Here is an 8,546-nt window from a genome sequence, read left to right as displayed (position 1 = left end):
TCGGCGGTCGTCGAACAGAATGCCCGCCGCTGTCGGCCGTGCTCAATTTAAAGCTGATAGCGAACATTCGAGATAAAGGGCGCAAAGTTACTAGAACATTCCGGAACAACGTAGAATCAGCTTTGCCTGGCTGCGATCAATCGAGATAAATCTAGTCGCGTCTTTCGTCGCAAACAAAGCGATAAGGTGGTGTCGCGGCAGATTTGAAAAACGAACAAACACTGCAAATATTGGCGGCATTACTCCCCTCTCAAAGAAGCATCGACCCGATGCATTAAAACAAATAATGCGACTAGTAAGGGAAAAAAAACGGATCTTGCGAGCATGGAAATGGAAATGGAAAGAGCATGGAAATGCAGCGGCCTTTAGCGAGCATAATACGGCTTCAGACGGACTACATGGACAACTTCTGGTCGTACGCGGCGTCGCTGGGATGCAGTCATTGCGTCAGGGATGACTTCATAATCCAGTTCACCCAGCCGACGAAGAACCTTGTACGGGCCGAAATAGCGGCGCAAAAGCTTTTCACTCAATCCACGGCGGCGAATGGGCGTCCACACCCAGACTTGGTCTCCTGGCTTGTATTCCGCGTTGCGTCTTCGTAGGTCGTAGCGTCTGGCGTCGGACCGCTGCTGATCTTTGATCCGTAATCGGGCAAGCCTTCGAGCTTCTTCTGCGCGTTGAAGGTAGGCGGCAACATCGACGTTCTCTTCTGTAACGTTGGGCAGCATGGCGTCTAGCGTGGTCGTGGCATCCCTGCCATGGACGAGCCTAAAAGGCGTCATCTGGGTGGTCTCCTGCACTGCGGTGTTGTAGGCGAAGACGACGTAAAGCAGGATGACATCCCAGGTTTTATGTTCGGCATCGACATACATAGCGAGCATATCGGCAATGGTTTTGTTCAGGCGCTCGGTCAGTCCGTTGGTCTGCGGATGGTATGCAGTTGTCCTCCGGTGGCTGGTCTGGCTGTAGCGCAGGATGGCTTGCGTGAGTTCCGCCGTAAATGCTGTTCCTCTGTCCGTGATGAGCACATCGGGGGCGCCGTGTCGAAGAAGAATGCACTCCACGAAAAATTTGGCCACTTCTGCTGCTGTTCCGTTCGGTAGGGCTTTCGCCTCGGCGTAGCGGGTCAGGTAGTCGGTCGCTATGATGATCCACTTATTTCCAGATGTTGACGTTGGAAAAGGGCCAAGCAAGTCCATGCCAATCTGCTGAAAGGGTCTTGAGGGAGGTTCAATGGGGTTCAGAAATCCTGCTGGTCGTGTGGGAGGAGCCTTTCGTCGCTGACAATCTCGGCATGTTTTCACATAGTGTGCGACATCGGCAGACAGTCGGGGCCAGTAATACTTGTCTTGAATGCGGCGGAGGGTGCGAGTAAACCCGAGATGTCCAGCTGTCGGCTCGTCGTGTGAAGCCTGTAGAACTTCTTCGCGGAGACAAGTAGGTACAACAAGGACGTAGGCTGTTTTGTTCGCTGTAAAGTTCTTCTTCACAAGGACCTCATTCTGCACACAGAAAGAAGACAGTCCTCGCTTGAATGAAGCGGAGGGTGAAGAAACCTTGCCTTCCAGGTACTCGATGAGGCCTTTTAGGTTGGGGTCCGAGCGTTGCTGCTGAGCAAAAGAGCTTGCGCTGATGGGTCCCAGGAAGGCGTCCTCATCGTCGTCCAGCGGCGGTGCATCTACAGGGGCTCGTGAGAGGCAATCGGCGTCAGTGTGCTTGCGTCCGGACTTGTAAACGACGGTGACGTCAAACTCCTGGAGACGCAGACTCCATCGAGCGAGTCGGCCAGAGGGATCCTTCAAATTGGCAAGCCAGCAGAGCGCGTGGTGGTCGCTGACCACCTTGAACGGCCGTCCGTAGAGGTAGGGGCGGAATTTCGACGTAGCCCAGATGATGGCAAGGCACTCCTTCTCAGTGGTCGAATAGTTAGCCTCGGCCTTGGAAAGGGAACGGCTAGCGTATGCGATGACCTTCTCCAGCCCGTCACTTTTTTGAACGAGAACGGCGCCTAGTCCCACGCTGCTTGCGTCGGTATGAACTTCAGTATCGGCGTTTTCATCAAAATGCGCAAGGATCGGTGGGGACTGTAAACGACGCTGAAGTTCCTTGAAGGCTTCTGCTTGCGGCGCTTCCCATTTAAACGGCACGTCTGCCTTCGTCAGTTGGGTCAGAGGCTCGGCGATGCGCGAAAAGTTTTTCACAAATCGTCGGTAATATGCGCATTGTCCGAGAAATCTGCGCACTGCTTTCTTATCGGCCGGCGGTTGAAACTGTTCAATAGCAGCTGTTTTCTGCGGGTCTGGGCGTACTCCTTCCTTGCTAACGATGTGGCCTAGAAACAGCAGCTCTTCGTAGGCAAAGTGGCATTTCTCTGCTTTCAAGGTTAGGCCAGACGACTTGATTGCGTCTAGTACTGTTCGAAGTCTTTTGAGGTGCTCTTCAAAGTTCGAGGCGGAGACAACGACGTCATCTAAATATACCAGACAAATTTTCCACTTCAGGCCTGCCAGCACTGCAACCTCGCCAAAGATGTCGACACCGATCATACTGCAGCAGCCGCGGGTGCCGCCAACTTTCAATGGATCCCTAGGCGAAGACCCTGAAGAATAGTTGGACCAATTTGAGCGCTTGGCGTCATTCAACAAGTGGGATGATGCGGCAAAGATTGGACACGTTTTTTTCTCATTGGATGGCTCCGCACGCACGTGGTACGAAAACTACGAGTCGTCCCTTACGACATGGGAGCTATTCAAGAGAGAACTATTGAAGGTATTCACCAGTGTCGTGAGGAAAGAAAGAGCCGAACGACTCCTCGAGTCCAGGATCCAGCTTCCGAATGAGCCCGTCCGCAGTTACGTCGAGGAGATGAAGCGCCTATTTCGGCGCGCCGATCCCGGGATGACCGAGGAAAAGAAAGTTCAGTTTTTAATGCGCGGCGTAAAAGAACAACTCTTTGCAAGCCTCGTCCGCCAGCCGCCAAAAACAGTCGAGGAGTTCATGCAAGAAGCACGCACGATTGAGAATACCCTCGACGTTCGAGCTCGGCAGTACAATCGCCCTTCCTCTGCCTGTGCAATCCGTTCGGACACGCCGGCCACCACCAGCGACAGCTTGCGGGAAGTTATCCGCGAAATCGTCCGAGAGGAGCTACGCCGATTACTGCCATCTTCCCCACAGCCACAAGCAGCGACTCTGATGGATGTGGTACGGGAAGAAGTGCAACAGGCACTTGGCACCCCGACGGCCACAGAACCCCAGGCCATGACCTACGCCGCTGCAGTAAGTACTGCTCAGCCCCAGCGACAACCCCCACGTCCTCCCCGAGATGAGCCAATTGTTCCACAACGCCGCCTCCCAGCCCCCGCCCGCCCAGCCTATGACCGACGCTCAAGCCCCAGGAAATGCGACGCCTGGAGGACTTCCGACAACCGGCCGTTGTGCTTCCATTGCGGTGAGGCCGGCCATATTGTTCGTCACTGCCCGTACCGACGTATCGGTCTTCGAGGATTTGCCGTTAACGCCCCACGACCACGCTTCGGACAACGTCCGCAGGAAATCGATGAGTACCTGCGTCGAGAAGAGTACACGCCGAACCGCTTTTCGCGCTCACCATCGCCGTCAACCTCGCGCTTTGCGTCGCCACGCCGCAGCTACGCAGCCGCGGTACGAGGAAGGTCGCCCAGCCCCCGTAGGGGAAACTAAAGGCAGCAACCTCTGGAGGTGAGGTTGCTCACGAGCTAAACGCCGAAGATCCTCCACCGACCACGCCCCATGAAGACGCTGCACCCGCGACGCCGCATGAAGAACCGACACTCGCTGCACCGACGCCGCACACAATGAGAACCTCGACCACGACGCAAGCTACCTTGAAATCGACGCCGCCACCCAGAGGAGCTTCGACCACACGCCCAACCCGTGACTTGCATACGCGACGAAGCCGTGACCCGACGCCTAGAGCGACATGCAATGCAAGAGCCAGGACCTCCGACCTGGAAGTGACTATCGACGGCCGGAAAGTTACCGCTCTAGGCGATACAGGAGCCGATTACTCGGTGATGAATGGAACATTCGCTGCGCAGCTCAGAAAAGTCACAACGGCTTGGGACGGCCCACAATTTAGCACCGCTGGGGGCCACCTCATTACGCCATCAGGACGATGCACAGCGCGAGTGACGCGCGGGGTAACTTCCATGTTCCGGACGCCCCCTTCAAGTCGTGAACCCAGCCCTGAGCGCTTCACACCCGAGGACGAACCAGCAGCTCAGCGAGCCAGCCGACGTCTCCAGGTAGAGCAGCCTGAGTTCGGGAAACTGCCGGACCGCACCAGACAGCGATAAGACGCTGCTACCCAGCACCTCCACCAGATGTCACGTAGTGGTGACGGCAGTAAAATTTCACAAGACATGGCTAGGTGGCTTGAGCCACCGCCCGATGTAAAGGGTTCAGCCGTATCCATCCATCCATCCATCCATCCATCCATCCAGTCGAAGCAGCGATGAAGACGGACGAAAGGGTCTTCTAAAAGAACTGTTTATTGGGCTGACTTGCACCCAAAATGGACTGAATCACTCGGCGGCGGCGAAGCGACAAGCGTGCTCGGCGGTGGTCGAACAGAATGCCCGCCGCTGTCGGCCGTGCTCAATTTAAAGCTGATAGCGAACATTCGAGATAAAGGGCGCAAAGTTACTAGAACATTCCGGAACAACGTAGAATCAGCTTTGCCTGGCTGCGATCAATCGAGATAAATCTAGTCGCGTCTTGCGTCGCAAACAAAGCGATAAGGTGGTGTCGCGGCAGATTTGAAAAACGAACAAACACTGGAAATATTCGCGGCAATATGTAATCCGGAAAAACTGTTCACAAAGAGGGAACTGCCGCTATGTGTGAGGAGGCCAAAACTAGGTCATTGCATTTTATGAAGCAGACGGTAGAAGACGGGCGTAGCTGGGGAGATAATAGAACAACCAAATGCCATCCTTACCATCTGGTGAGTACCAGACTGGCCGTCGCCAACAGACCACCCAAGGAACCTACAGCCGTTCGCCTGGAAACTCTGCTCGTCAGCCTCCTTTTCAGACGTTACGAAGGATGGCCGCACTCACGCGCGAGAAAGACTGTAAAAATGTGCCCAGTACATAGCGGCCTCTTCTTGCGTTGAACCACATGTTAAAGCGGAAAACGCACTGCGATACTGCTGAAGTACAAGCTATTCTCGTGAGGCACTAGGGCAACTCCACTTCGCAAGATCCTCGATCCGACTCAGCAAAGCTTCATTCTAATTCGTTTGGAAAATGCACCGTCAAGGCAACAGGTACACGTGCTCGACAGCTCGTGTTGACGGGCTCTTGGTACCAGCTTCGCTGATACGCGGCCGTATCGCGTGCCTCTTCTGGACCAGCGGTTTCAATACGTGCTGTAATTTAATATAGTCCTGAAAAGGTAACATTAAAATAACAAAGATCATAAAGGTTATTTCAGTTCAATGAAAACTAACATCTCTTGTTTTTGTTGGATATCTTCCCGCTTCGAACGCAGGAATTTCGGCTTCAAACGTCCTGTTAATCCCTGTGCTTGGGAAATAAACAGTTCTCCAAACCGCATTAGCTTCTATCATTTAGTAGAGGACAAAAACAGAGGCAGCCGACTAAATTCTGCCGCAAGAAACGAAAACAATTATGAACAGCTTTGGGTTTAATGTTATGAAGTCAGGATCTCTCTCAGGGTTCGCTCTTAGGTAACGATGTTTCCAGTGGTATTAATATCGGTAACTTCAATTAGGTATAAATACATGCACGCTACAGTATCGAGTATCTTTTGGTTAGCAGCTTATGTCTTTATCAGGAATACAATTTTTTATGGGATTAGCTGATGGTATTGAAAAGTTTTTTTTATGTATTGTGCTCAGTGTTGCACTCAAGGTATATGTGTTCTACATAAAAGCGTCGCAAGTCTCACATTTTATCAAGAGAGAGCTTACTTTGCACTTGTGCCGAGGCATTTAGAATATACATCGCGAGAATACCGCAGATATGAAAAGAAATTACACTCACTCTAAGAACATGAAGCCAGTTGCCCGAAAATTGGTTTCCATTACTGTTGAAGAAATCAGTATAATCGTTTCAATACACCACATTACTCTAGCTTATAAAAGCGATTTAGCATAAAGTTTCTTTTTTTTCTGTGGAAGGTGCAACGCAACAGGCTTTTCGTTCAAACAAATTTACAGCATATCCCAATCGGCAAGCGACTCTGAATTGCGCTTCACTAGGATTTTCAAGGCTAGTATTGTTAACTATTTTTCGACAGAAATCACGGCTCAGCATATAAACCAACATTTCTAACAATACGGATGCAGCTAATGTATGTTTTTTGAACACACTGAGGCGATAGATTTTCCGAGATGGGCATTTTGTTCAATTTCGGAAATAGTGTGATTCAGATGGATGAATGGATGTGTGGATATGGCTGAACCCTTCAAATATGGCGATGGTTCAAGCCACCTAGCCACGACTTGTGAAATTTTACTCTTGTCTTGATTTCAGCAACCAGTCGGATAACCTTCCCTTGGTTACTTCTACCCTCTTAAAATCCACTTTCCCTTCACTATCCCTAAACCCCAATGCCTTGGGTAAGTCAGCCCCGCTGCCTTCCACTGTAGGGTGAAGCCCTTTACAGAAAAGTATCAAGTGTTCAGCTGTTTCCTCCTCCTCTCCGCACGCAATGCACAAAGTGTCTATCTCCTGGTACCTGACTCTATACGTCTTAGTCCGCAAAACTCCAGTCCTGGCCTCAAACAACAAAGAACTTCCCCTACAATTATCATAGATATTTTCTTTGACAATTTCCTGTTTAAAGGTCCGGTATGTTTCCAGTGGCGATTTCGTCAGCATCCCTGTTTTCCACAAAGCTCTCTCTGTTCCTTTAACCTTTCTCTTAACCGATAAGTGCTGATTTGCCCCCTTACTGCTGTCCAGATATTTGCTTGTCAATTTTCTAGTTCGCTTTCTCCATTTCGTGTCAACATTCTTTAGATACAGGTATCTGAAAACTTTCCTAGCCCACCGCTTTTCCTCCATCCTTCTCAATCGTTCCTCAAAGGCTATCTTACTGCTAGCCTCTCTGCTCTCGAAAGACGCCCATCCCATATCACCCTGTACCCCCGTGTACAATTGGCACACATGCAGCGCCGCCTTTCGGCTTACATAGACCCCACTAGGTGGCGACACATGAAATGCGACGCCGCATGGGCGTGACCTTGCCATGTCAGGAGGGTGGCACATTCGAACCGTTCGCTTTTGCAGCAGTGTCCATCCGCTCGATAGCCACTACGTACTCGCGCAGCTTTTACGTGTCGTGCAGCGCTCATTTGTCGTTTAAAGACCAGGCGGCATCAGGACACCGAGGAAGAAATTTTGAGGAGCCCACGTGTGAGTACCGCAGCTATTCACAGCTCACATCCTTCGCGTCGGTTGTTTTCCACTTGCGGCCGACTACATTCTTTTTGCTCCGCACTGGTGTGCCAAGAAATTTCATCCACAGTTACGATTTCTGTGCAACAGCTCCTGACAAAGACTGCACAAAACGGTGGAAGCCTCCTGAAAAATTCGGCCCGTTTGAGGTTCTGATTCGTGTTCGAGGTATTCTGCCGCCAGACCTATGCATGCAAGCAGATTAATAGGCGTGCATACTTTGAACCTGCAGTGGCAAGTGAAAGAAAAACGTCTTTACGCTTTTTCGCATGTACACGCTATTATTAGAAAGTTCAAACCTCCCTCTCCCAACGTCCAAACTAGTAAAAGCTGGCCTACTACTGTGAAGCGCTTAATTCGCAAGTGGGATACGTGAGCAGCTTCCTGTCTTATTCATTTCATCTTTCGGGAATAGTGTGCGACCAGATTTAAAAGCTGACAAATTTAAGTCTTGTACAAAAAAAAAAGGATTGAGAAGAACGCCTACATTATTCTAGTGCACCAGTCCCTCGAACATAAGTGATCAATGTGTACCTGACAACAGCATTGTTTCAAAGTGTGAAAGTAAAAAAAAGCGTTTGTTTGTATTACATTTACTGACGCTGGTGTTCAGTGATCTGCATCAAGCGACGAATTTTTTTCCCCTTTCCTAACCGCGCGTGCTTTTTTCTTTTGGCTGCGGTTGGACAGGTGCGAATTTCATGCTATGCAGACCTGTCTTTTGCCTAAATTGTACTGAAACAAACCACGATTAGAGGAGCCTGGTGTTTATGGGTACGTAAACACCCGGTGGGCTACTAGCATTGGCAGATCCAAAGCCAAGTGATTCAGCAAAAGCGTGACCGCTTAGCAGAGTAGGAATAAACGTTTAGACAGATAAGACCCCAGTACAAAATGTGCCGTGTTAACAGGTAACTTGAACTAGTGTTATAAAATGAGATACGCTGTCTCTGGTTGTGGTATTCCTTCCACTTACGCAATCCAAGATAATTTTATATTACGCTTGGTCGTATCATTACCTTAGAAAATCTGCGCGAGGATGGTGCTACAGTCGATCCTCATGTAACCTAACAG

The sequence above is a fragment of the Amblyomma americanum genome, chromosome 1 (assembly GCF_052857255.1).
Source record: "Amblyomma americanum isolate KBUSLIRL-KWMA chromosome 1, ASM5285725v1, whole genome shotgun sequence".
In the NCBI taxonomy this organism is placed as follows: Eukaryota; Metazoa; Arthropoda; class Arachnida; order Ixodida; family Ixodidae; genus Amblyomma; species Amblyomma americanum.
The sequence above is the reverse complement of the archived record's forward strand: the minus strand, read 5'-3'. Positions refer to the sequence as shown.